The sequence below is a fragment of the Tenrec ecaudatus genome, chromosome 5 (genome assembly GCF_050624435.1).
Source record: "Tenrec ecaudatus isolate mTenEca1 chromosome 5, mTenEca1.hap1, whole genome shotgun sequence".
In the NCBI taxonomy this organism is placed as follows: Eukaryota; Metazoa; Chordata; class Mammalia; order Afrosoricida; family Tenrecidae; genus Tenrec; species Tenrec ecaudatus.
The window spans coordinates 64,125,652-64,151,501 of NC_134534.1; the positions used below are offsets into that span (position 1 = coordinate 64,125,652).

Below are 25,850 nucleotides of genomic sequence, written 5' to 3' on the forward strand. Positions count from 1 at the left end.
CCTCTTCAACTCTTTGCTCCCCGTACCGATTGAGTGAGAATGCTGAAAGGACATAAGCCTGGTGTGCACTTTTCCTGATTCTCAGCTGTCCAGTTCCTCCTGTTTAAAAAGACCACCTCTTGGGCGATTTCCAGACTCTGCGTGGGCACGGGTAAGTCTTCTGGAATTCTTACTCTTCAATGCGGTGGCCATAATTTGTTTTGATCCACGCAGCTGAATACCTTTGCATAGTCAATAAAACACAAGTGCACATCTTCTTGGTATCCCTCCTTCTACCATCCCTTCTGAATCCAGTTTAAATTTCTGGAAGTTCCTACTTGATATATTGCTGAACCATTTTTAAAATATCTTCTTCATAATTTTAATTCCATGTGATATTAATTACATTGTTTGCTAGGTTCTACAGTATGTTGAGTCTCTTTTCTTTTGATGGGCTCAAGTATGTATCTGTACCAGTCAGTTGGCCACGTAGCTGTTTTGTCATTTTCTTGGCATTGATGAGTAAGAGCCGCTAGTCCTACATCAGTTACTTGAAACATTTCCACTGGCATCTGTCAATTCCTAGTCATATTTTTGACAGTGCCTTTAGTAGTTTGGCTTTCTTTTTCCATACCTTTAGTTCTTCTCCTAGGGCACTTCCTCAAATGATTGCACATTGATCAGTTTCATTTGGTATAGTGGTTTTATGTTTTCCTTTCATCTGTGTTTGAGGCGTGCATTCGGCATTGCCCTTTTGCTGCGTTTTCCCATAGACTCCTTCAACATGGTAAGCTTGGTCGTCTGTTCCTAACTGGGCACTCTTGACCCGGCTTTTACTCAGGGCTCGGTGACTCAATCAGGACTTTAGACTTTGTCTTTTCAAGGTGCACAGCCTCCTTCATTCTCCACATGAGAAGGATCCTATATGGAACTTCCATTAAGTGAATTGAACTTCGTCTTACCCACACTGGTAGCAGGGTAAAGGAGCTGAAATATTCCCGTGGGCCTAAGGCTTCGGTGTGAGAAAAAGCAGATGACTGTTAGCCCAAGGTTATGAATATGGAAGTTATTGGACTTTGGCACACAATCCTCATCCTGAGAGTGCCCAACTCAAAATACCACAGATGTGCCGTTTCTATACTCTGGCTGCCTTTGTAGGAAAGCTTTAGTCCAGTTCTGCCATTGTGATGAGCACTAGTCAAAGGTTTGTCGATCTCCAACCATAATGTTTTGTGTAAACAGTGCCTAGTCGCATAAATATGTAATCTGTACAAATCAACAATGCGTGGATTTTGGTCTATAAAACTGTCCTACACATCTATACTTTCTTTTTCTTGACAATGTTTTAAATTCTATACCATTGGCTAAATTGATGGTAATATCAATAAACCTACCATATGGTCCATGAAAATAATTTATAATATCTTCCAACAAAATAATATCTTCAAAGTGAACCAGGATCCTGGATGCTTTCTCTCCCCAACTACCATGATCCGAATTCTACCTTGCAGGGCTGGATAGGGCAGAGGTTGTACACTGGTACATATGAGGGCTAGAGGCACAGGGAATCCAGGGTGGATGATACCTTCAGGACCAAGGGTGTAAGGGGCGATGCTGGGAGAGTGTAGGGTGAATGGGTTGGAAAGGGGGAACTGATTACAGAGATCCACATGTGACCTCCTCCCTGGGAGAGGAACGGCAGAGAAGGGGGGGAAGGGAGACTCTGGATAGAGCAAGATATGACAAAATAACGATGTATAAATTACAAAGGGCACATGAGGGAGAGGGGAGTGGGGAGGGAGGGGGAAAAAAAGAGGACCTGATGCAAAGGGCTTAAGTGGAGAGCAAATGCTTTGAGAATGATTGGGGCGGGGAATGTATGGATGTGCTTTATACAATTGATGTATGTATATGTATGGATTGTGATAAGAGTTGTATGAGCCCCTAATAAACCATTTAAAAATAAATAAATAAATAAAATAAAGTGAACCAGGGATATATGCAAACCATACATATATGAATGGATTCTGAGTGTGAACTTAATTATAACCTAATATAAGAATAATTAATTCTTATGACATGCTTCTGCACAGTACTGACCCCCAGAAGAAGTGATCACTGAAGACATAGGTACTATAGGAAAGTATGGTGAAGAAAGTAGATGGTTCCCAGCTACCAGAAGAATATTGTCTGTGGTCTTACAGACTTGTCTTAAGACAAACTGCCATCTAAGTGAGGCATCAGCTAAGTCCACTCAGAAAAAGCACTCCAGCCTGTGTGATCCAAGAAGCATAAATAACAAAATCCAAACTCAGGAAGGAAAAGTATCAGAGTTTAAACTCTAAACACCCAGTTTGCAGAAACTATGGATGAGAGCTAAATCCTAAAACTCATTAAGAGAAATCAAGCCTGTGGTGAACCCCCTGACTATGAACCAGGAATGAAAAGACCTTTTTATCAGGCAGAGTACATTGTAGGGTAGATTACTGAAGCTGCAGTTAGGCCAAAATGTCACACCTTGTCCTGTATCTCCTTCCAGATCCAATATATAATTGTTTCGGTTTTTAATATTTTCTGCTCTGTTTTTTACTGTTTTTCCTTACTTTTATGTTGTTAGGCTGTTTGTATCTTTTCATTTTGTATATTTTTTTCTGTATGTGAAACCCAGGATAGGTAAACGTATAGAGAAAACAGCTGGATTGATAGGTTCAAAGGGACATTACAGGGAGGCCAATGGGGAACAACAAGTACAAGGAGAAGACATGTCCAGGGCCTGATGGTGGTGATGGTTGTACAACTCTTATGAATGAATGTGATTGAACCACTGAAATGTATGATACTGAAATTGTATGTCAATGCAACTGTTAAAATAACCAAATGAATAATTTTCTTAAAAAAAGAAACAGCAGCCTAAAAATGTCATTTGTGCTGCGATCTGAAGCACGAATAAGCATTAAGAAGACTAGCTGTGTGGTGGGAGGCCCAAAAGGAGTAGGTCATAATTAAAGCAATATAAGAGGTCGCCTTGCCTCCCAATTATGATCAAATAAGAGAATGGGATTGGTTGAAGCTGAAGAGTTAAACAGATGAAATAGAAGACATGGAGCCATGTTTGCTCTCTTTCTTTAAAAATGTGAGGAGACATTAACATTTTTAAGCAGACTTTGATATCATCTGAACTGTGTTTGTAATAGCACAGACTGACTAGTGAAAGAGCATACTAGGAAGGGGGCAGCATACAGAATGAGATATGAAGTGTCCACGTGAGAAATGATGGTGGACTTGATCTTATTAGCAGCACCTAAAAATACTGGATAACTACACGTATAGAAGGAGAGGTCCTCAGATGATAGGAAACCCTTTTCTCTAGAGTGCATGGTGATATTGATCGCACATAGAAGGTGATGCAACTCCTTGCTGCACGCTGTAGTCTGTTATAGACTGAATTGCATCCCACTCCCCAAATTATATGTCGATGAGGCCAGTTCATGAGACACATTATTATTCAATTATACTCCATTATTATGTGAAGTAATTTATCAGTGTATATGTTGTAAATCCTAACCTCTGCAATGCTAATGAGATAGGATGTAATCCAAACGATTAGGTTGGATATTGAGTTGATCTCTTTCTACTCAAGTATGTGTCCTTCGATCACAGCTCCCTTCCCTGAAACTCCCTAGACCCAGGAGAAGGTTGATAGCTAGTATCCTCCACCAGAGAAGACAGAGAAAGAAAGCCACTCCCTAGAGGTTGTACCCTGAATTTTAACTTCTAGCCTCCTGAACTGTGAAAGGATAAATTTCTATCTGTTCCAGCAATACATTTGTGGGGTTTCTGTTATAGAAATATTAGATAACCAAGGTATTGTTGTTAATTGTTGTTAGTTACCATCCAGTTGGATAGTACTCATGACAATCTTACATATGATAGAACAGAATGTGGTCCTATCCTGCACTATCTTCATTATTGCTAGTATGTTTCATCATTGTAATTGTTTTGTCTACCCATCTCATTGAGACAGTTCTCATTTTTATTGGCCCTCTACTTAACCGAACCTGACAACCTTTTCTAAAAATCAATCTTTCCTGATGAACATGTCCAAAATATTTAGTTGTGATTGACGGGGACTTTCTGGATCACAACACATGATTAGATTCCTGAAATTCTCACTAAAATAAAAGACCTTTTGTAACAGATGTAAGGTCAATGTCTCAAGTATATCATGAAACCCTTCTCATGGGACCTGGTTCAAACCCTCAGATGCCTTGACTGGTAACTCTATTGTTTTCATTTACAAAGGGATATGACTAATCAGGAATGACCCAATCTCTGGACTTGAACACACTGATGTTCAAATAAATGAGTTACAGGCTACCTGAAGGATCCTTTTAACCCTGCAGGCCAACTACAGCTGCAAGAGTGGGTGGAAGGAGCTGACTCCTTTGAGTGCCAACAACTTCTGAGGACTCTGGGAGGGCACTCAAGAAGAAGAGATTCTGAAGCAGTGTTCCAAGATTCTTATTGGCTACTTAATGTGAGCAAACTCTAAGATTTGCTGTTCTTCTCCAAATTTCTAAATAAAAGAGATACATTATTACTCCTGTACCACTTTAGCAAACAATTGTCCCATACTGCCGCTGTGAACAAGTAGTTATGGAGCAACTAGGGGAGATGATGTTTCAGGTGACTGAGAAGTAGGCATGCAGCACTGAGAGTGACTAGTCTCACAAGAAGAATGGCAAGGGGCCTCTTTTAAGTTCCTACCAATCATAGTTACAAATGGTAGTCTTAAATATTTATCTTTGCACTTTTTAAACATTTCAATGGTATCCAATATGGCTACATGATGATTACTTTTATAATGCATACATATCTTGAAGATTGTAGACTTATCATTAATTTAAAATATTTCATATGTAAAATTGGATCCAAAAGCAATTTTCATAATTGTAAGACCTTTGAAATCAAACTTGATAATTAAAGAAGAGTTTTAATAAAATATAACAAAATTTAAACTTGACTATCTTTGAATGGATTTTAAGATAGTTATGGTTTATTGTGCCAACCTGGATGATAAACACATGTGGGATTAATTGAAGGGCAGAGAGCTAAATGGCTCCGTGAGCCTCACCTTTCTAGTTCTCAGGTCTCTTGCTCTCTGATGGTCAGACCAGGGTGCAGCTGCCTTAGCCAGTTCCCTGCTTCCGCTGGCAAAGCTCACTTCCTATAAGACATCCCTGAGGAGACGCCACATGGACCTACGTCGATGCAGCCCTGGGTGCTGGAGCAGCCATGTGGAGACCCCTGCCAGTTCTGAGATACTTATACACTCACTGAGTCAGCTTTCCGCCTGTAGTCGGCATCATTGCATGTGTTTTGTGAGATGGAAGAGGACTTTGTAGATTGGTATCAGACATGTGGGCTAATATTGGACTTGTGGGTGTGGGCAGCACTGGATTGGGATGCTTTGTTAATGTGCACTTACCCGTTATATAAAACTCTCTTATGCATATGAGTTTCTGTGGCTTGTTTCCCTCGTTTACCCAGACTAACTCAGGTTTAAAACAAATGTTTTTAAATTTTCATTCACTGCCTGTGAGCACAGTGTCTCAATGATAGCACCTAAGAGGATTTTGAAGGTATAACCTGTGGAATAAGAAATCAAGAACTGTGTATAATTATCTGAAAATGAGCAGAAGAAAGCGGAGTTTTCTCCCAAATGTTTGATGTTTTTTCTACATCTAATAGCCATATATTCCTTAAATTGTATATTTCCGTTTTAGAAACATTGTGTCCCCAAACACGATGTAAACTCATTGCCATTGAGTTGATTCCATTGAATAGAGACTACAAGGCAGAGTAGACTTGTCCCAATTGGACTGACATATATTTCTCCTATGGAGCATTTGGTGGGTTCAAACCACTAACCTTTAAGTTAGCAGTCAAATACCATCAAGGCCCCTTTCACCTGGTCCTAAGTGATCTGGGGATGCAGATACTTCATCCTTTCCTACTTTTACTTTTGCTGCATCCCACCCTCCGTGATCTCCTTCTATTCTTCCTCAGCAGCAAAAGCTCCAAGAAAATCTTCACATTTCCTTCTTCCTTCAAATTTTTAGAGAATCAATTCAGAGACTGAACTAGAACAATGTATATCATTCTGCAAGCAGCGAAGAACAATGAATACAAGAAAAAAAGAAATGTCCTAAAATTGATCGTGGTGATGATGACACAGTTCTTTTTCAATATGATTGAACTACTGAAACATATGCTTTGTAGCGTACATGTCAATAAAACTAAAAAAAATCCTCAAGATAATTTAGTGTCAGGAACACATAACAACAACCTAAATACAAAAGTGTCATGATTCCAGTAAAGAAAGCAATGAGGGAACATGCCATACTAATATAAATTTTAAAACTGAAATAGTAACAGCTCAAGTTAATGCATACAAATATATTTGTTAATAAGTAGATACTGCCTTTCAATATATGGCAAGTAAAAAAAATCCAGAAAATCCCTCACTATGACAAGAGGTCAGGTAGAAACGAGTTGGAAATTTATATTTTTAAAAAAAAGAAAGGAAAATTAAGTGTAGAGTCAGTGTATGTTTAATGATGTGAGAAACTGATTAGCAGAAAATACTTCATTTCAATAACAGAATCGGGTTCCATAAAAATTCCCCAGTGTATTTACTGTGAGCCAATGTAATCACGCCACACTGGTTGCCTAGAAGACAGATCAAATATGTGCTTGAAGTACAATCAGCCCCTCCTGGAACTTTGGGCAAAGTGTCATAAACCCAAGAATTTGGCTGTGGCACCGATGATGTTGAAAAGAATGATATGCTTTCAATTTGAAGGGATTCACTTGGTCATTGGGTGGTGCCCTCTAAGCCATACTACATGATTGTGGCTAATCATTCCCAGAACAAAATGGAAAATCAGTTGGACCAAAATGTCCATGATTGCCATCATTGTCAAAACTAAAATATATATTAGTTTTCTCCAAAACATTACCAATTAGTCACAAGCTGGCTCATTTCAGAAGCACTGAAAATAGTTTTTGGAAAAGTACAGCAACCAGGATGCCAAATATAATGGGGAGTACAACCAGAGCAGGCAGCGCTTCACCCAGTGCTGAGATGGATAAAAGGATCTGCTTTTCTAAGCTCGTCAATCCAACAATCTTTAACAAGATTTATCTCTCAATGGTCTTCTCAGCGTTCAGTATGTTTTATAAACATTGCACCAAGCAGTTTATTTAGCAATGAAGATAAAGACTTAATATGAAGAACTCGAATTGGAGACTCAGCATATGAGTCACAGATCAAGTCCTTTTCTTGTTAATCTTTGTTGTAGGGATTAAATCTGCAACCCTTCCTAGTCTTTGATTACTTGACATGTTTAGAATATCTTGACTACCACCCTAGAGAGATATGAAAAGCCTTGGGCTTGTCTTTAACTTCATGAATGATTAAAGTCCAAAAAGACAAGGAAGGTTATGGCATGCAAAACCATAGAGGGAAATTGTTGCTGACGAAAGGAAGAGGTTCCGACATATGTATATATGGTTTGTGGAGAGATAATCAGTGCCTTTGGTACTATTGGAAAAGAGGATGAAACTTTATAAAGATAACACTAAGAAGGGATGCCAGGAAACTAAGATAAAGTAAGACTGGAACCAGTTCTACTCACAGTGATACTAGGAAGGGCTTCGGAGATTGTAAATCTTGACAAGAGCAGAAAGCTTCATCTTTTGCACTCAGAGAAGCTGATGGGTTTAAGCCAATGACCTTGTAATTAGCTGTCCAACACCTGACCTACACATGCCCTGATGAAATGATCGCATTGAGGAATTTGGCCTTCACTTTTTAGATTATGAGGGATCTTGAATACTTTTATATTGTGACCAGATACAGTTATCAGAATTTTATTTTTGAAAAATTGACCTGACAGATTCATTTAGAGTAGCCAAAGGGATAAACTAGAAGCAGGGAAATAAGTCAAGATGTGCTCGTTATGAGATCGTAATGTGCTACAATGAAAGCGTACAATAGCGCAACAGCAGCGAAACTGGAGAAGAGATCTTTGAAAGATGAGAACCATCAGGATGTAGTAACTAATTAAATAAGCGGGAGATATTTTTTTAAAGGGAGAAACTGCAATGAGTTGCCATCTAAGGGACTGACAAGTTGCTGAGTGGGACATTAACAAGATAAAGGGAAGTCGCGGGATCTGCTTTGGTGAAGAAGATGATGACTCTAGGGGAGTTCAAGTTGAAGGGGCTGACATGAAATGGAAAGGTTACTAGTTATAGGGAAAATAAGCCTTGAGCTTGGGAGATGTTTAATGCAATAGAATCCGTTGCATTGAATCATGATGGTAGCTATGGGTGAGATCACCGAAAGGTATACCACAGAAAGTGAAGGGCATGATCAAGCACACACTTTGAGAAATGCCTATTTGGTTCAGGGAAAAGTAGAGCTGGGAGTGACTCTGAAAGAAAAACCAGAGCAGTCAAAGGGGAAAGTGAAATTAATTATAGCCACACCCCTACATCCCCAAGTGAGAATAAACTGAATCTAATATACTCACGAGGAACCCTAAAGGTACACAGTTTGAAACTAGCTTTGCAATGTGAGCAGTTCCATTATGTCTTATAGCTGTGTTTCTTCCAAGACAGCTGTTTGTTCTGGTGGCCGTCCATGGTATTTTCAATGTGCTTCATCAGCACCATAATTTAAATTCTTCTTCAGTCTTTCTTATTCAATGTCCAATATCTCGTGCATATGAGGCCAATAACAAAACCACGGCTTAGTCCTCAAAGTGACATGCTCGCTCTTCGGGACTTTAAAGAGATCCCGTGTGGCAAAGTTTCTAGATGCAGTATATCATTCATCCATGAGCACAGACTGTGGATCCAAGCAAGTCAAAATCCTTAACAACGTCAACATTTTCTCCATTGATCATGATGCTACTTATTGGCCCAGTTGTGAGGATTTAGGTTTTCTTTGCATTGAGTTGTAATCCATCCTGAGGCTGCAATCCTGGTCCTTCATCAGCAAGTGCTTCAAGTCCTCCATTTTCAGCAAGCTAAGTTGTATCGTCTGCATACCTCAGGTCCTTAAAAAACCTTCCTCCCAAAAAAAAAAAAAAAAACCTTCCTCCCATTCTGATGTTATGTTCTTCATATAATTTAACTTCTCAGATAATTTTTTCAGCATATAGATTGAATAAGTATGCTGAAAGGATACAACCCTGACAACCACCTTTCCTGATTTTAAATGGTACCATATTTCTTTGATCTTGATACAGGTATGGGTTCCACATGAGTACAATGCACTGTTCTGGAATTTCCGTGGCATAGTTAGTTATAATCCACATAGTTGAATGCTTTTGTAAAATAAATTAAAAAACAAGTAAATATCTTTCTCTTTCTGGGTTCCCTCTTTGAGCCAAGATCTATATGTCATAAGCAATGATATTTCCTTGTCCATGGCCTTTTCTGAATCTGGCCTGAATTCCTGGCAGCTCTGTGTCAGTGTACTGCTGTAACAATTGTTGAATGATCTTAAACAAAATTTTGCTTGCATGTGATATTAACGATCCTGTACAATAATTACCACATTCTGTGGCTTTGGAATGGGTACAAATACAGATCACTTCTAGTCAATTGGCCAGGAGGCTTCTTCCAAATTTCTTGGCATAAATGAGAAAGTACTTCCAGAGCTTCATGAGCTTGTTCTAAACATTTTAATCAATATTTTGTCCATTCCTAGAGTAGAGTTTTCTTGCTAATACTTTTAGTGCAACTTTACTTCTTCCTCCTGTAGATAAATCCTTGATCATATGCTATCTCTTGAAATGGTTGATTATCAAATCGTTATTATTTTTTTATGTAGTGACTCCGTGAAGTCTTCCCATCTTCTTTTAATACTTCCTGCATTATTCAATCATTTTTCTCATAGAATCTTTTAATATTGCAACCTAAGGCTTGAGATTTTTCATGAGATATACTGAGAGTGTTCTACTTTTCTTGGTTTTCTATATTGGTATATGATTAATTATGCTGTCATATAGGTCACATACCATACAATTCAATGGTATGCATATTTTTAAAAAATTGTTCAATCATATTCACAAACAATTTTATACCATTTTCTTCTTTCTTATATTTCTTATTAGCACCCTATTTTCTCTCAACCTCCAATGACATTGCTTTAGGTAATTATTAACCCAGTTATTGTCTTTTATATTTACCTGCCCTAGATTTTACATACAGAAAATCATATAAAACATAAACAAGAAACAAAAGATAACCAACAGCAATAACAAAATAAAACAGAGGGAAAACTTCAGTTGAAAAGAAAACAGATAATATTAAGACTGGAACTTTAAAATTAATCAAATGGGAGAGCAAATGATAAGGTGTTACATTTTGACCTAATGAGCTATCTACCATAATCATCTTTAAAACGCTCCTTGTCTTAAAGTAAGACTGTTCACACCTCTGGACTGTGGTCAGAGGGGGTTCATCAGGGGTTCAATGGATGTGGAGTTTCTACGGTCTTCCATAGCCTGCAGCAAATGACATGGGCCTACCACCATTAGGTGTGTGACTTTGAGACACCCTTACAGATCTCAGCCATCAACATCTGCAAAAATGGAATGAAGTAAGGTAGACTAAGTTTCATCTAAATGTGATCATCTTTAATATTATACTTGGAACTTACATGAAAGAGTGGCCTATCTCAAGCCAAAAATATGAATGTTGTATAAATGGGGGAAATTAACAGAAAGATAATAGTTGAAGTTCAAGTTTGGAGAGAAAAGAAGAAAGTTGTGGATTAAACTCTGTGTCGTTAAGTGGCTCCATGTTAAGTATATACTTAACTGTCTTAGCACGGTTCTCTGGACGGTTCTCTCAGCCAGGGATGCTAATGGAATAACCCATAGAGAAAGGTGAAATTTTCTCTTTCCATAAATATTTATAGCCTTGGAAGCCCACAGGGACATTTTTCTCCATCCTCTAGGGTCACTATGAGTCAGAATTGATTCGATGGCAATGAGGGAAATTACTCAGTTCCTTGGGAAAAAAAGACCAGGTGACCCGCTACTATGAATATTACAGCCCAGGAAACCCTGTGAGGTTTGACAAAGCATGATGACTTTTTCAAGAGACAGGTCTCCACTGTTAATATGTCCAAAAGATATAACACAAAGTGATGCTTCTAAAGAGATTTCTGACTGTACTTCTTTCACGACATATTTGCTTGTTATTCTGGTATAATTCATCGTACTTTCAACATTCTTCACCAACACTACAATTCAAATGCATCTATTCTTCTTCAGTGTACCTTATTCATTGTCCAATTTTCACATTCATGTGAGGCCATCAAAAATACAATGGTTTGGGTCAAACACACGCTAGTCCTCAAAGTCACAACCTTGGTCTTGAAGACTTTAAGAGGGTCTTGTGAAGCAAATTTGTCCTTTGATATCTTGACTGTCACTTCCATAACCATTGATTGTGGGTTAAAGCAGTATGAAATTCTTGACAACTCCAATCTGTTCTCCATTTATCATGAGGGAGGTTGAATTGTGAGGGTTTTGAGTTGCAATCCACACTGAAAGCTATGCTCTTTGTTAGCAATTGCTCAGCATGCAGTTGGAATGAGTATGGTTAAAGGATACAAGACTGATGTACAACCTGAATGAATACAACCCTGACCATATACAATGCTGGTTTAAACTAAGCAGTGTTTCCTTCTTCTGTTCTAAAGATTGCCTCTTGGTCCCCATGAGCGCAATGAACTGTTGCAGAATTCCCTTTCTTCTCAATGTGATCCATCATTTGCTATGATCCACACAGTTGAATGTCTTTTGTCAATAAAACACAAATAAACATGTTTCTGGTATTCTCTGCTGTCAGCAAAGATCCATCTGACATCATCAAATATATCTCTTGTTCGCTATCCTTTTCTGAATCCAACTGGAGTTTATGGAAATTTCCTGTATGTGCACAGCTGCAAAAAATTATTATATTCATCAAAATTTTACTTATGTGTGATATTGTTCAATGATTTTGTGCTCGTTTTTATTTGGAATTGGCACAGATAAGGAGCTCTTCCAGCTGGTTGGCCACATTCCTGGCATAGATGAGTGAGCGCTTCCAGTGCTCCATCAGCTATGGAAACATTGCAATTGGTAACTTATGAATTTTGAGAGACTCATTTTTCACTAACGCCTTCAGTGCAGCTTGTACTTCTTTGAATACTCTTCCTTCTGACCTGTATGCTACCTCTAGAAATGGGTGACCATTTTTGGTACAGAGATTCTGTGTAATAGTTCCATCTTCATTTATTGCATATTCGATTTTTTGCCCATGTGACCTTCAATATTGCAATTCAAGGCTTACTCTTTTTTTCTTCAATTCTTTCAGCTTGGTACATGCTGGGGCATCTTCTTCCTTTGGGGATTCCATACTTCAGGTCTTGTACATTTTGTACATCTCATGCTGCCCTGTGAAATTTTGTCTTCAGCTATTTTCTTTCCCCATTTTTCCCATTTGCTTTAAGTAACTTATGTTCAAGAGCAAGTTTTAAAATCTGTTCTGTCATTGACTTCAGATTTTTCTCGTTTATCCTTTGTAATTACTATTTGCTTTCCATACATGATTTTTCTTTCTTTCTTTTTGTTGCTGTTGTTGTGTATGTGTGTTCACACAGAAAGGAGTTTGTATAAGGTTGTGAGAAAATGGAATTAAAAAATAATAAAATGCATATGTATGTATACCTATATATGAAGTCTGTAAGGTTTCATGAAAATATTCCATTATCTTTTAATTCTATTTTTCCACAAACTTTTAAAAGTCATAATATATGGGTAAGTCAAAAAGTATCATGACTAATAGTATATTTCATACATTCATGAGTTCATTTCAAACAAAATATGTTCCATGGTCTCTCTCTCTGTAGATGGATGGCTGCAGGCCGCTTCTCTGTTTCATGCACTCACCTTAATCGAACTAGGGTGCCTTCCCGAAGAAGCAGCCGTGGAGAAGGGGCCTTTGAGATCAGGGCCGATGTGAAAGCTTTCTGAAAAACTCAAATGGACAGGTTCCACAGTCCCTGAAGCTCTGCAACAGAACCACTGAAATGCTCTCCACGCGAAACAGCCGTGTTTAATGGACAGAGCGTGTAATGGACGGTTGGACGATGAATTCAAGGCAGATAGGCCAGCGTAGATTCCCAAAGGGTCATTTTGATATATTTTCTAGAAGGATAGAGAACAATCACCGTCGCTTATCAGGAAATTGAAACTGCACTGGGAGGGCTAAAATGGTACCTTCTCATTCTTTGATGGTATCTCTGGTCCTTTATGAGAATTCCGTTGGAAATCCTAATCTCATTCTCCCTGCAGCCCTCATCATGTTCTTTCATAATTCTTTTTGTTCCCAGAACACAAAGAACATTGAGATGGAACATAATTGGAGTCTTTTAAGGATGCCAAAACTGCCATTTTGAAGTGGTATAAATCACAGTGTAGAACTATCTGGGGGAGGCTTAAAGAGATGGAAAAATTGCCTTCAAACGTTTGTAGATGTAAATGGGAGATGTGTCAAGCTGCACATTTTGATATTTTTGTTTACTAAAAGTCTATGTGATTTTTGTAACAGTATTTGTTTACATATCCTCATATAAAAAGAATGTATTAAAGGTTGTGGAAATTTTCCATGATCTTTTATTTTCAGATTTTCTGAATATTTTAACAAGATTTTTATTGTCAACTTGGTGGGGGTTACATTTTTGTATTCCACCATTTAAACTACCTATCAAACCCTGAGCTAGTGTACGCTACCCACCTCCTTTGCTTTCTCTTTTCTTTTCTGTGGATTACCATCTTCTTCCCCTTCACCCAAGAACCCCCCAGTCGATTGTTTCATTGCCCCTCCTTAAATAATGTCCGCGGTCTGTTAGCTCTGTTCCCTTTGGTATGGAAGTGTCTGTCTTGTGTTGTTGTTGTTGTTTTGGTGGTGCTCGTCTTCATTATGATAGTGATCTCATACAATATTTGTCAAATCCCTCTGATTTTTATCTCCTAGAATACCCGTGCCGAGACCCCCTTGAACTGAACCTTTTCCCGTGGAACCGGAGTCACGACCTCTTTCCTCAGTAATAAGCTCAGTGTGCTCTCTTTTCAGTGTTTTTTTTCGCTGTCTGAGTCAAACAGCTGTTTGTCCTTTACGAAGACATCTCTTCCCACACAGCACACAGCTGCACCCACGGAGCTTTCCAACCTTCTTCCCAGACTGGATCTCTTTTGGCACTCCTCCTATTTCCAAAATCTCCACCTGTGTCCCTGGACCTTGTGATCAAACTCTCAGAGTAACTGGAACAAGACATTTTCTTTTTAATAGACGCACTTTGATTATTTTCCTGCTTACGTTGCTCCATTCACATGAGAATGAAAACATAAGCCCCCTGAAGCATATTAAAGCACGAGGGGGCTTCAAAACGCTTGTGCAGGCTCCCATTATCTGTCAAATCCAGTTTTGAGGCCCAGTGTTATGCTTTAACCTGATAAGATAAATTTTAAGACTTAGCTGGAAGTTGTAATTAGGTCACTGAGACAGCTGGTTCATTTTCCAAATTAGGTAATCTTCATTACAGTTAGAAGAACTCCTCTTTGCCCCTTTGCTCATAGTTCATGCTTACAATTGCATATTTTCTTTTTTCACATTTAATATGTTAATGACCTGTAGTGAGTTTGTTCTGTATCCAAGTAAATGATAATCAATCCAGGTGGAGTGTCCATGTGTCCAAAGAGAGCTGTTCTCCCAGCTCGATTAGCCCATTGCTAAAAGTCAATTCTAAGAGCAAGGCTACAGACCAGAGTGGAACTTCCCCAAAGGGTACCCAAGCCTGTCACCTTTAGAGACGCTGACTGCTACTCTTCATTCCCCCACGGAATCGAGCTTCTTGCTCAAGAAACTCCCCAATGAAAAATCCTAGCTCTCTAACTTTAGAGGGAGCTTAGATAAAATTGGTGGACCTATAGACAATAAACAAGTAACAAGAAGTGCTGAAATAAACACCTCAAAATACGTCTCCTGTTGGCCTTTAGATGTGATTGAAAAGCTAGCAATCACAACCTAATTTAAGTGATGTCCCTAAACTGAAACATCATCAATGAGTAACCACAGTCAGGTTGTGACAGAAAATTAGCATTCATCAGAGTAAACTTGATTGTTCTTTTAACACCTTTAATTAGCTCTAATTGAAAAACATTAAACTGCACCCACAGAGTAAAATTTGTCTATATGTGTATATATATATATATATATATATATATATATATATATATATATATATATACTCACTGCCATCAAGTCAATTCTGAATCATAGTGACCCTATAGGACAGGGTAGAAATGCCACTATGAATTTCCAAAACTGTAACGCTTTACAGGAACAGAAATGGAATAGCTTTGTCACATGATACACATACTTAACTTTATTTTTAAGAAATCACCACACTGTTTTCCAAAGCAGTACCATTTTAGATTCCCATCAGCAGCATACCAGAGTTGTTCCACACTCTTTCTAACATTCTTTAAAATTAGTCATTTGTTATAGATGTGTGCTGGTCTCTCCTAGTGTTTTTACTTTGTATTTCTATAAAGGAACCCTAGTTGCATAATGGTTAGCATTCAGCTACTACCTTAACTGCAAGGTCAGGAGTTCAAAGCCACCAGGCACTATTCATGAGAAAGATGAGGTTTGCTACTCTGGTAGAGTGTGAACTTTGAAATGTCCCCGGTCGTTTCTACTCTCCCCTATGGGTTGAACTCGATTTGTGGCAATGACCTTGGAGTTTTACAATGAATATGATGCTGAGCATTGTACTCTGATTATTTATCAGCAGTATTCTTCTTTGGCTAGTGCCCAAATCTTATGCCCATTTTTAAAAATTGAATTTAGAGCTTCTTGTGATTCCAGTAGGGAGAGAAGGAGGAAGCAAGGATTCAGGAAAGTGGGACCCACCATGACTGCTGCCCATTAGCTACCACTGCCCGTGTGCTCTTGGCGTGGGAAGAATGCATGGAGTCCAGGGTTGAGACCACAATGGTGGTTATAGATAAACTCAACAGTGACAGTATCATCCAATGGTTGGCGGAAGTGAGAGGGTCTAAGCCTGAGAAAAAAATGTCCAATTCCAGGATATTCTTAGACATCAGAGGCCAGTGCTTGAAGTCCTGAAAGAACATGCCCTCAAAATATGTGATGATATCCATGAGCAATACTATAATTTGACTCACCTTTTTTGAGTACTGTGGCTTCCCACTAGAAAGCAACGGACTGTTTCTCATGGGCTACTAGACCAGGGGAAGCAGAATCTGGAAGCAATTTTCCGCTTACTGGCCTATAAATCAAGTACTCTGAAAACTTTTCTCAGAGGGAACTCCAAATGTGCCAACAGCAATTGAATTTATGGATTTTAAGGTGCGTGTAAAAGAAGACACATGATTAAACTCGAAAAAATTTCCAGACTGCTTTAACTGTTTCCCAATAGCCATCATCATGGATAAGAAATTGTTTCTGCTGTCATGGAGATTTATCAACAGATTTTCCATTTTTTTTCTCAATCATTTTATTGGAGGCTCATACAACTCTTATCACAATCCATACATACATCCATTGTGTAAAGCACATTTGTACATTTGTTGTCCTCATCATTCTCAAAACATTCGCTTTCTGCTTGAGCCCTTGGTATCAACTCATTTTTCCTCTCCCTCCCTGCTTCCCCCTTCCTCATGAATCCTTCATCATTTATAAATTACCATTATTTTGTCTTATATTACCCTGTCTGACGTCTCCCTTCACCCACTTTTCTGTTGTCCATCCCCCAGGGAGGAGGTCCCATGTAGATCCTTGTAAGCCATTCTCCCTTTCCACCCCACCCTCCCTCCACCCTACTGGTATCGCCACTCTGCCCACTGGTCCTGAAGGGATCATCCATCATGGATTCCCTTTATCAACAGATTTTCAATCTATGGGACAAATTTGGTGAATTGTGTACCCAATTGACGTACCAGATCAAAGTCTTCCTTGTGATCTTGTGTGGTTTGTCTCTCATGAAGATGCCTGGGACTGGGGTGACTGCCAGAAGGGTGCCCTTCACATTGGTGCAGAAATGGTTGCAAATTTGTTCCATAACCATGATCTGGATCTGATTCGAAGAGCCCATCAGGTAGTGGAAGATGAATATAATTTTTTACCAAGAGGTCCCTCTGTTTTCTGGCCCCAATTGTTGTGGAGAATTTGCCGATGCTGGTCCGATGATGAGTGCAGATGGAACACTGCAGAGAAAGGAAGCCAAACAGCAAACACCAGATCTAGAACACCACCAAGGGGTGGGGTCACAAAGCAAGCCAAGAAATAAATGTCCTTTGGACGCTGCCTCGTGGGAGCTTATAACATAGAGCATATAACTTTCCTTTTTGAAACTGTGATGTGAGTTGGTCAGCTTGCTCAAATAGATTTGTTGTATCAGTGGGCTCTCCCTCCATGGTTTATTTACTGGATATCATGAGCTGGTTGTAACAACAAATGAAAGACTCCACTTCTGAGAGAAGTTTTGTTTTTGGGTTTTGCGGGGGTTTTTTTTGTTTGGTTTTGGTTTTTTAATCATCTTCCTTCTGCAAATACCTTTAATGGTGGAGTTTGAGCTCTGTACACTCAGAACAATTGTCCCTGTCTGAGGGGAACAAGAGGGCTGATTGTTCGCAAGAACACAGCCATGAATAATATAAAGACTCGATTTCTTTACAGCATAGAGTCCCAGGGCGCTCTGCTTCTGAATGTGCCACTGTCGTAAAATGCATTATGGTTGATATAAACCACTGTCAACTTGTAGCGCTTCTCATTTTGATTCTTTTATTATTTCAAATTGATTACATTTTCCCTTCTCCTTGTCTTTTCATGTACAGAATTGTTTTTATTGCTATCAACATTAGGAGTAAACTTTAATCTTGCCAGAAATACTGGCATGAGATTTAATTTAAGCACCTATGTCCCCTATCATATTCTTAAAAATGACAATTAAAGCCATTACTTTAAATGTTTGTAACTCTTACCTAAAGCCAAAGATTCTGTTGCAATATATATCAACATGGCCCTAAATGTAAGGGGGCATAGCTATGTTCACCGGCCACCTTTTGGAGATTCAACGGCAGGTTTTTAATTTTGAATAGTAAGCTAGCCATACTTATGATTTTACTGACGTGAGTTAATAACATTTTGTACAATCTCCATATAGTCTATTCACTAAGTAATTTTTTGAAATTGCAACAAGCCTGAGATCATGCATTCAGAGAGCTTCCAATATTAGAAACATTACTGTTGTTTCACAAACAGGTCAGGTTGCTTACCACCAGGTCAGCAGTTTGAAACCACTAATCAGCTCCAACGGGTAAAAATGAGGCTTTCTCCTTCTGTAGTGAATCGCTGACGTGGAAACCCACAGGGCAGTTCTATCCTGTTCGATAGGGCATCTATGAGTTAGAATTGATTTGATGACAGGGACTTTGAGGGTTTTTTAAATTATTCCATACTTATTAATTCTAATATACTTAATGGATTCCATAGAATTTACTTTGTAGATGCTATGTTGTGTGCAAATAAAGACAGATTTACCGCATTCGCTCTCTCTTAGGAGCCGTGGTGGTGGAGTGGGCTAAAAGTCGGGTCGCTAAAGTCAACTCCGCAGTTTGAACTCACCAGCTGCTCCACTAGGGAAACGTGAGCTTTTCTGCTCCGTGAAGATTCTGTCTCTAAAACCATTGAGAGCAGTTCTGCTCTGCCCTGCGGGGTCTCGGAGTTGGAAAAGACTCGATGGAAGTGAGTTCTCGTTGCCCCATTTGCTTTCCTGCTTGCCTGTATGCACTAGCTAGGGTTCCTAACACAATGTTCCATAGCACAGTAAGTGCGGCTCCTCTAAACTAGTTCCTTAGCACATGGATAAAGAGTGAAAGAATTCAATCTTTTGGCATTAAGTATTATGTTACCTATACTTTTTCATGAATAAGTATAGTAGGATGATGATGTTCCTTACTTAGAATTTTTTAATCAGAAATGGCTATGAGAATTTGTCAAATCCCTTAATTATATCTAATGGAGTATTCTTCTTCTTTTTTGATTTAACAAATTGGTAATTTAGATTGATTGATTTTTACAATATTAAGCCATCGTGCATTCTTAGGCTAAACTATGCATAGATGTGTATATTATTATTATGAATTGTTTAAGTTGATTAATTAAAATTTTATTAGTGATTTTGTTAGTAAAAGTTTGAAGAATATTATATTACTTCTTGTAATTGGTCAAATTTATTGATAATTTTAATAATATTCATTTCTCATATTGTTTATGTCTATAAGTTCCAGAGTAATGTCTCCACTCTCTATCCTGATACTGATCATCTGGGTCTATACTCCTCGTACCTGGCCACACTAATGAAAAGTTTTTTTTGTTTTTTGTGGGTTTTTTTTAATTTTATTGGGGCTCATACAACTCTTATCTCAAGCCATACATACATCAATTGAGTAAAGCACCCTTATACATTAATTGATTGCCCTCATCATTCTCAAAATTCACCTTCCGCTTGGGTTCCTGGAATCAGCTCATTCTCCCTTCTTTCCCTCCCTCTCCCTCCCTGTTTCCCCCTCCCTCATGAACCCTTAATAATTTATAAATTATTATTTTATCTTATCTTACTCTGCCCGGCGTCTCCCTTCACCCACTTTCCTGTTTCCCATCCCCCAGAGTGGAGGTTATATGTAGATCCCCAAGATCGGTTCCTCCCTTCTAACCCCTCTTCCCTCCCAGTATCGCCACTTTCCCATTGGTCCTGAGGGGTTCATCTGTCCTGGATTCCCTGTATTTCCAGATCCCAACTGTACTGCTGTGCATCCTCTGGTCTAGCCAGGTTTGCAAGGTAGAATTGGGATCATGATAGCTGCGGGAGAGGAACCATTTAAGAACTAGAGGAAGGTTGTGAGTTTCATTATTGCTACACTGAACCCTGAGTAACTCATCTCCTCTCCAGTACCCCTCTGCTAGGAATGTCCAGTTGTCTAGAGTTGGGCATTGGGTCCCCATCATGCACTCCCCTCATTCATGATGATATGACCCACCCCCCCCGCCTTTGTTGCTTGAAACCTGGTCCCCTTGGCCCTTCATGATCACACATGTTGGTGTGCTACTTCCATGTGGGCTTTGTTGCTCCTGGGCTAGATGGCCGCTTGTTTACTTTCAAGTCTTTAGGTCCCCAGATGCTATATCTCTCAATAGCCGGGCACCATCAGCCTTCTTCACCACACTTACTTATGCACACATTCATCTTCGGTGTTTATGTGGGGAAGGTGATCACACAATGATAGTTTTTGTTCTTTGGTGTCTGCTACCTGATCCCTTCAGCACCTCGTGTTCACTTAGGCTTGTGTGCTTCTTCTCTGTGGGCTTTGTTGCTTCCAAGCTAGATGAACACTTGTTTGCCTTCAAGCCTTTAAGACCCCAGATGCTATATCTTTTTGATAGCCAGGCACCATCAGTTTTCTTCACCACGTTTGCTTATGCACACGTCTGTCTTTGGCGATCATGTCAGGAAAGTGGGTATCATGGAATGAATATTTAACTGAGCTAGGTGCTATTGTATTGAAGGTGTGCACGCAAGGAGACCCAATGCCCACCTGCTACCCTACTACTGAACCTATAAATTAATGCACATAGGTCTAGTTCCCCCATAATCATAAATATATTTACATATGTGCATGGCTGTATTTAGGCTTCTATGTATGCCCTTTGCCTCCTACTCCTTTCCACTATTTCCTATTATGCTTTCCTCCTGTCCCACTACCATATTAAGCCTTCATTCTGGTTTCAGTAATTCCTCTCAGTGACCTTGCCCTTGGTAACTCCCTACCAGTCCTCCCATTCCCTCCCTCCACTGGTTTTGAACCACTCGTTGTTTCCTTGTCCCTGGGTTGGCCAACACCTCCTCCCTTCCCCTACCTCCCACACTCGTATGTCCCTCTGGGACCATTGGTCCCATTATTTTCTTCTCACATTGTATGCCCAGCCTATCTTATCTAGGTGGACCTACAGATTTAATAATATGTGCATAAAATGTGGATGGCTTTGACAGCACCAAAATGGCACATAAGAACATGGCATCAACAGCAGCAACACTGACATGCTAACAAACAAAAAGCCACTGACATACAAAATTTAAAAGAAGAGGAAAAAAAGAAAAAATCTAAACTAAAAGACAGCAAAAAAAAAAAAAAAACACCTGTTAGTAGTTCGAGGTCTGTTTGTTGACTTTTAGGAGTGTTTTCTGGATGAGTCTGATGGGGTGCCACCTTCTGGCCCTAAAGTCCATCCTTTATACTCCCTCAAGACCTTGCTCTGCTTCCCCCGCTGCTCTATTACATGCCCCCAGTGTTTTGCCTCAGTGTAGTGGGGTCAACTCAGTCACACATCCCCCACTGTGTCGCTGGTGCTGTCCCATGTAGGGCCATGGGTCAGTGCAGGATGTCGCATCTCGCTGTGGGGCCGACTATATGGTCCTCTCTGTACATTGAGACCTTCGAGCCGGCCTATCGTCCTCTGGGCTTGGTGGGCCCAGGTGGGCTCCACTCCGTTCTTCCTCTTTCCTTTGCTTCAGCTTCCTTCTGGATGTGGTGTGGTGGGTCAGTTCCTTTCTCACACCAGATGATCTATTTTCATTTTCTGTGGTACTCCCTTCAATGGCAGGGGTCGGGGTAATTCTGGTTGGGGCCAGTGTATGGTCCAGTCTCTTTGTGTATTCCTCCATGCTTATGTTGCCCTCCTGGTTTGACGTGTCATGGTAGGGTCCATATGCATGTTCCAGTTCTGTGAGGACACAACCAATACTGTCCCCCAGGTGGGTTAGTACCCTGTTCCCCCCATGCCATCCACTTAGGTTCTCCCCACCCTGCTTCTCCCTCCACCTGTCCTACTTCCCCTTCTTTATGCTGGGCTCTCATGTACCTCCCTATGTGTGGCCGCCCTCCCTCCAACTATCTATGCTTCCACCCATTTATTGCGAGATAGGTGTTTATTCTTCATTCCTGGCATGCTGATTGTACTTACCTCAGGGGACATGGTTTACCCGTCCTTTTGAGTTTGACTTACCTCATTTAACATAATTCCTTTCAGCTCTACCCACGAAACAACATGTTTCATGTGATCGTCCATGTTTTTCAGTGCTGCATAGTACTCCATTGTGTGTATGAGGCAAAGTTTACTAACCCACTCATCTATCTATGGAAACTTAGACTGTTTCCAAGTCTTTGCAATTGTGAATTGTGCCTCAATAAACATCGGAGTGCCTGTGACTGGTCATATTTTATTTGCTGCTTCCACCAGGTATATGCCCAGTAGAGGGATGGCTGGGTCATAAGGTAGATCAATTTCCATTTTCTTTAAGTATCTCCAGATTGCTTTCCACAGTGGCTGTACAAATCTACACGACCACCAGCAGTGGAGGAGGGTTCCTACTTCACCACAGCACCCCCAACACTTGTTGATCTCTGATTTGCTGATCTGGGCTAGCCTCGAGGGTATTAGGTGGTATCTCATGGTTGTTTTGATTTGCATTTGTCTTATGGCTAAGGAACTGGAACACTTTCTCATATGCTTATTGGCCATATGGGTCTCCTCCCTAGTGAAAGTTCTTTTCAGTTCTTTTGCCCACTTCCTTAGGGGATTAACTGTTTTCCTCTTTTTGTAGGTCACGATGGTTGTTGTAGATTTTAGTAATGAGTCCTTTGTCTTATGTGTCATTACTAAAAATCTTCTCCTAGTCTGTGGGCTGTCTTGTCACCCTCTTGGTGAAATCTTTCAAGGTGCCCAGGTGCTTTATTCTTATTAAATCCCATTTGTCAATTTCCAGTTTGCCTGTGTGTGTACCCTTCCCTATTGCAGTGTGCCTATGAGTTCCCTGGGACAGTGCTCTAAGGTTAGTCCCAATTCCCTCCTTGATGGTCCTGATGGTTTGGAGTTTAACTTCTAGGTCTGTGATCCATCTTGAGTTTATTCTTGTGCATGGAGTGAGGTAAATGCCTTGCTTTACCTTTCTGCATGTGGATATCCATTGTTTCCAGCACCACTTGTTTAAAAGGTCATCAGCTTTCCTCCAGATCCTGGATGCTTCCTCCCCCCAACTACCATGATCCAAATTCTACCTTGCAGGACTGGATAGGACAGAGGTTGTACACTAGTGCATATGAGAGCTGGAGGCAAAGGGAATCCAGGGTGGATGATACCTTCTGGACCAGGGGTGTAAGGGACGATGCTGGGAGAGTGGAGGGTGAGTGGGTTGGAAAGGGGGAACTGATTACAAGGATCCACATGTAACCTCCTCCCCGGGAGATGGACAGCAGAGAAGGGGGTGAAGGGAGACTCTGGATAGGGCAAGATATGACAAAATAACAATCTATAAATTATCAAGGGCTCATGCAGGAGTGGGGAGTGGGGAGGGAGGGGAAAAAAATAAAGAGGACCCGATGCAGAGGGCTTAAGTGGAAAGCAAATGCTTTGAGAGTGATTAGGGCAAAGAATGCACGGATGTGCTTTATACAATTGATGTATGTGATAAGAGTTGTGTGAGCCCCTAATAAAATGTTTAAAAAAAAGAAAAGAAAAAGGAAAGAAAGAAAATGATTAGGGCAAAGAATGTATAGATGTGCTTTATACAATTGATGTATGTATATGTATGGATTGTGATGAGAGTTGTATGAGCCCCTAATAAAATGTTGTTTTTTTTAAAAAGGGCATCAGCTTCCCACTTGATGATTTGGGGACCCCTGTCGAAGATCTGTTGTCTATAGGCTGATGGTTTTATTCTTGGGCTTTCTATTCTTTTCCATGGTCTGAGTGTCTGCCATTGTGCCAGTACCGTGCCGTTTTGACCACTGAAACTGTGTAGTAGGCATTAAAATCGGGTAAGGTGAGTCCTCCAACTGTGTCCTTCTTGAGGAATTCTCTGCTAATTCTGGGTTTCTTCCCTCTCCATATGAAATTGGTGGTCAGTTTTTCCAATCCTTTGAAGAAGGTTGATGGTATTTGAATTGGAATAGCATTGAACTTGTAAAGTGCTTTAGGAAGAACTGTCATCTTTACTATGTTGAACCTTCCATTTGATGGGGTCACTTTTGGTTTCTTGTAATAGGGTTTTATAATTATGCTTATATAGGTCTTTAGTATTTTTTGTTAAATATATTCCTAGGTATTTCAGTTTGTTCTTAGCTACTGTCAAGGGTACTTCCTTCTTAATCCCCTTTTCCATGGTCCTGTCCAATGTGTATAGAAAACCTACCGACTCCTGTTTATTGATCTTGTATCCTGCTACTCTTCCATATTCCTCTATCGCTGTAAGTACTCCAGCTGTGGAGCTTTTGTGGTTTTCAATGTACAGGATCATGTCATCTGCAAATAGCGATAGTTTCACCTCCTCCTCTCCCATTTGGATCCCTTTGATGTCCTTCCGCTGGCTTATGTTGTTAGCCAGAACCTCCAGAACGATACTGAATAGAAGTCGGGACAGGGCGTATCCTTGTCTTGTACCCTTTTTCAGTGGGATTGTTCTTGTCTTTTCTCCATTGTCTATGATGTTGGCCATTGGTCTTTCATTGTTTAGCTCTCTGGCCTCTTTGCTGAGCTCCTTTCCCAGTGATCTGTTTTCTCTGATAGTGGAGTGTTAAAGTCACCTACTATGATTGTTGATTCCATGATTTCTTTTTTCATCTTTTTAATAGTTTGACAAAATCCACCGCACCATTATTAGGAGTGTAAATATCCAATGTGCTAAGTGTTTCCTGGTTTACTGAACCCTTGAGCATTATGTAGTGTCCCTCTGTCTTTTTTTATGGTTTGGATCTTGAGGTCCATTTTGTCGGAGATTAAGAGCTATCCCTGTCTCTTTGGAGTTACTATTTGATTGGTAAACTTTCTGCCAACCCTTTATTCTTAGCATATTCTTGTCTGTGCGCTTAAAATGTGTCTCTTGCAGGCAACAGATTGATGGATTATGTTTTCTGAGCCAGTTCTCAAGCCTTTTTCTTTTAATGTATGGATTGAGTCCATTGGGATTCAGACTTATTATCACTATCTGTGGATTCCTAGTTGTCATTCCCTGTTTTGTGTTTTGGGTCTTTACCAATCTCACTTCATATCAGTGTGCTGTGTTTGAGTGGAGAGTTTCTGTCTTGTCCTCTTTTCCATCTGAGACCCTGGTGTCCTGGTAATTGTTGCTGGCATGTTGGCTTCTAGATGGAGATGGGCTATGTGGTGGTCTCCTGTTTGTTCTTGGTGGAGGTTGATCCTCTGGCCATAGTGAGTCAGCCAGTATCTTCCACAGGGTCGGGTGTCTTGCAGCATATTCTTTGAGTCTTTCCTTGTCATGGAAGACCCTTATCTCACCCTCTATCTTAATGGAAATCTTGGCAGTGTACAGGATTCAGGGGCGCCCTCAGCAGGCAGACAGCGCCCCGGGTCGCAGCTACAGGTCTCTGCAGGCCAGCCTCACTAATTAAAAATTATTCATTCCATTGACTTCATATAATCCGCTTTGGTTTGACTAATTCTCTCTATCTTTCTCTTCTCTCATTAATTGATTTCTTCACCACCCTTTTCTATTTTTGTTTTCTGCTTGCTCTGAGTTTCATTTGCTGTCATTCTCCTAGGTTTCCTCATTTCTCCACTCATTTTTATGGTGGAAGTTGAACTTACAGAAATTATATCTTTTCATTACTAATACAGACATTCTTCTTTACTACTGT

General features: G+C 39.9%; 1 pseudogene; it reads left to right on the forward strand.

The window, feature by feature from the left end:
• The first annotated feature begins 16,110 nt into the window (after positions 1-16,110).
• LOC142449102 (serine/threonine-protein phosphatase PP1-gamma catalytic subunit pseudogene) lies at positions 16,111-17,428 on the forward strand (annotated as a pseudogene).
• Positions 17,429-25,850: the final 8,422 nt, after the last annotated feature.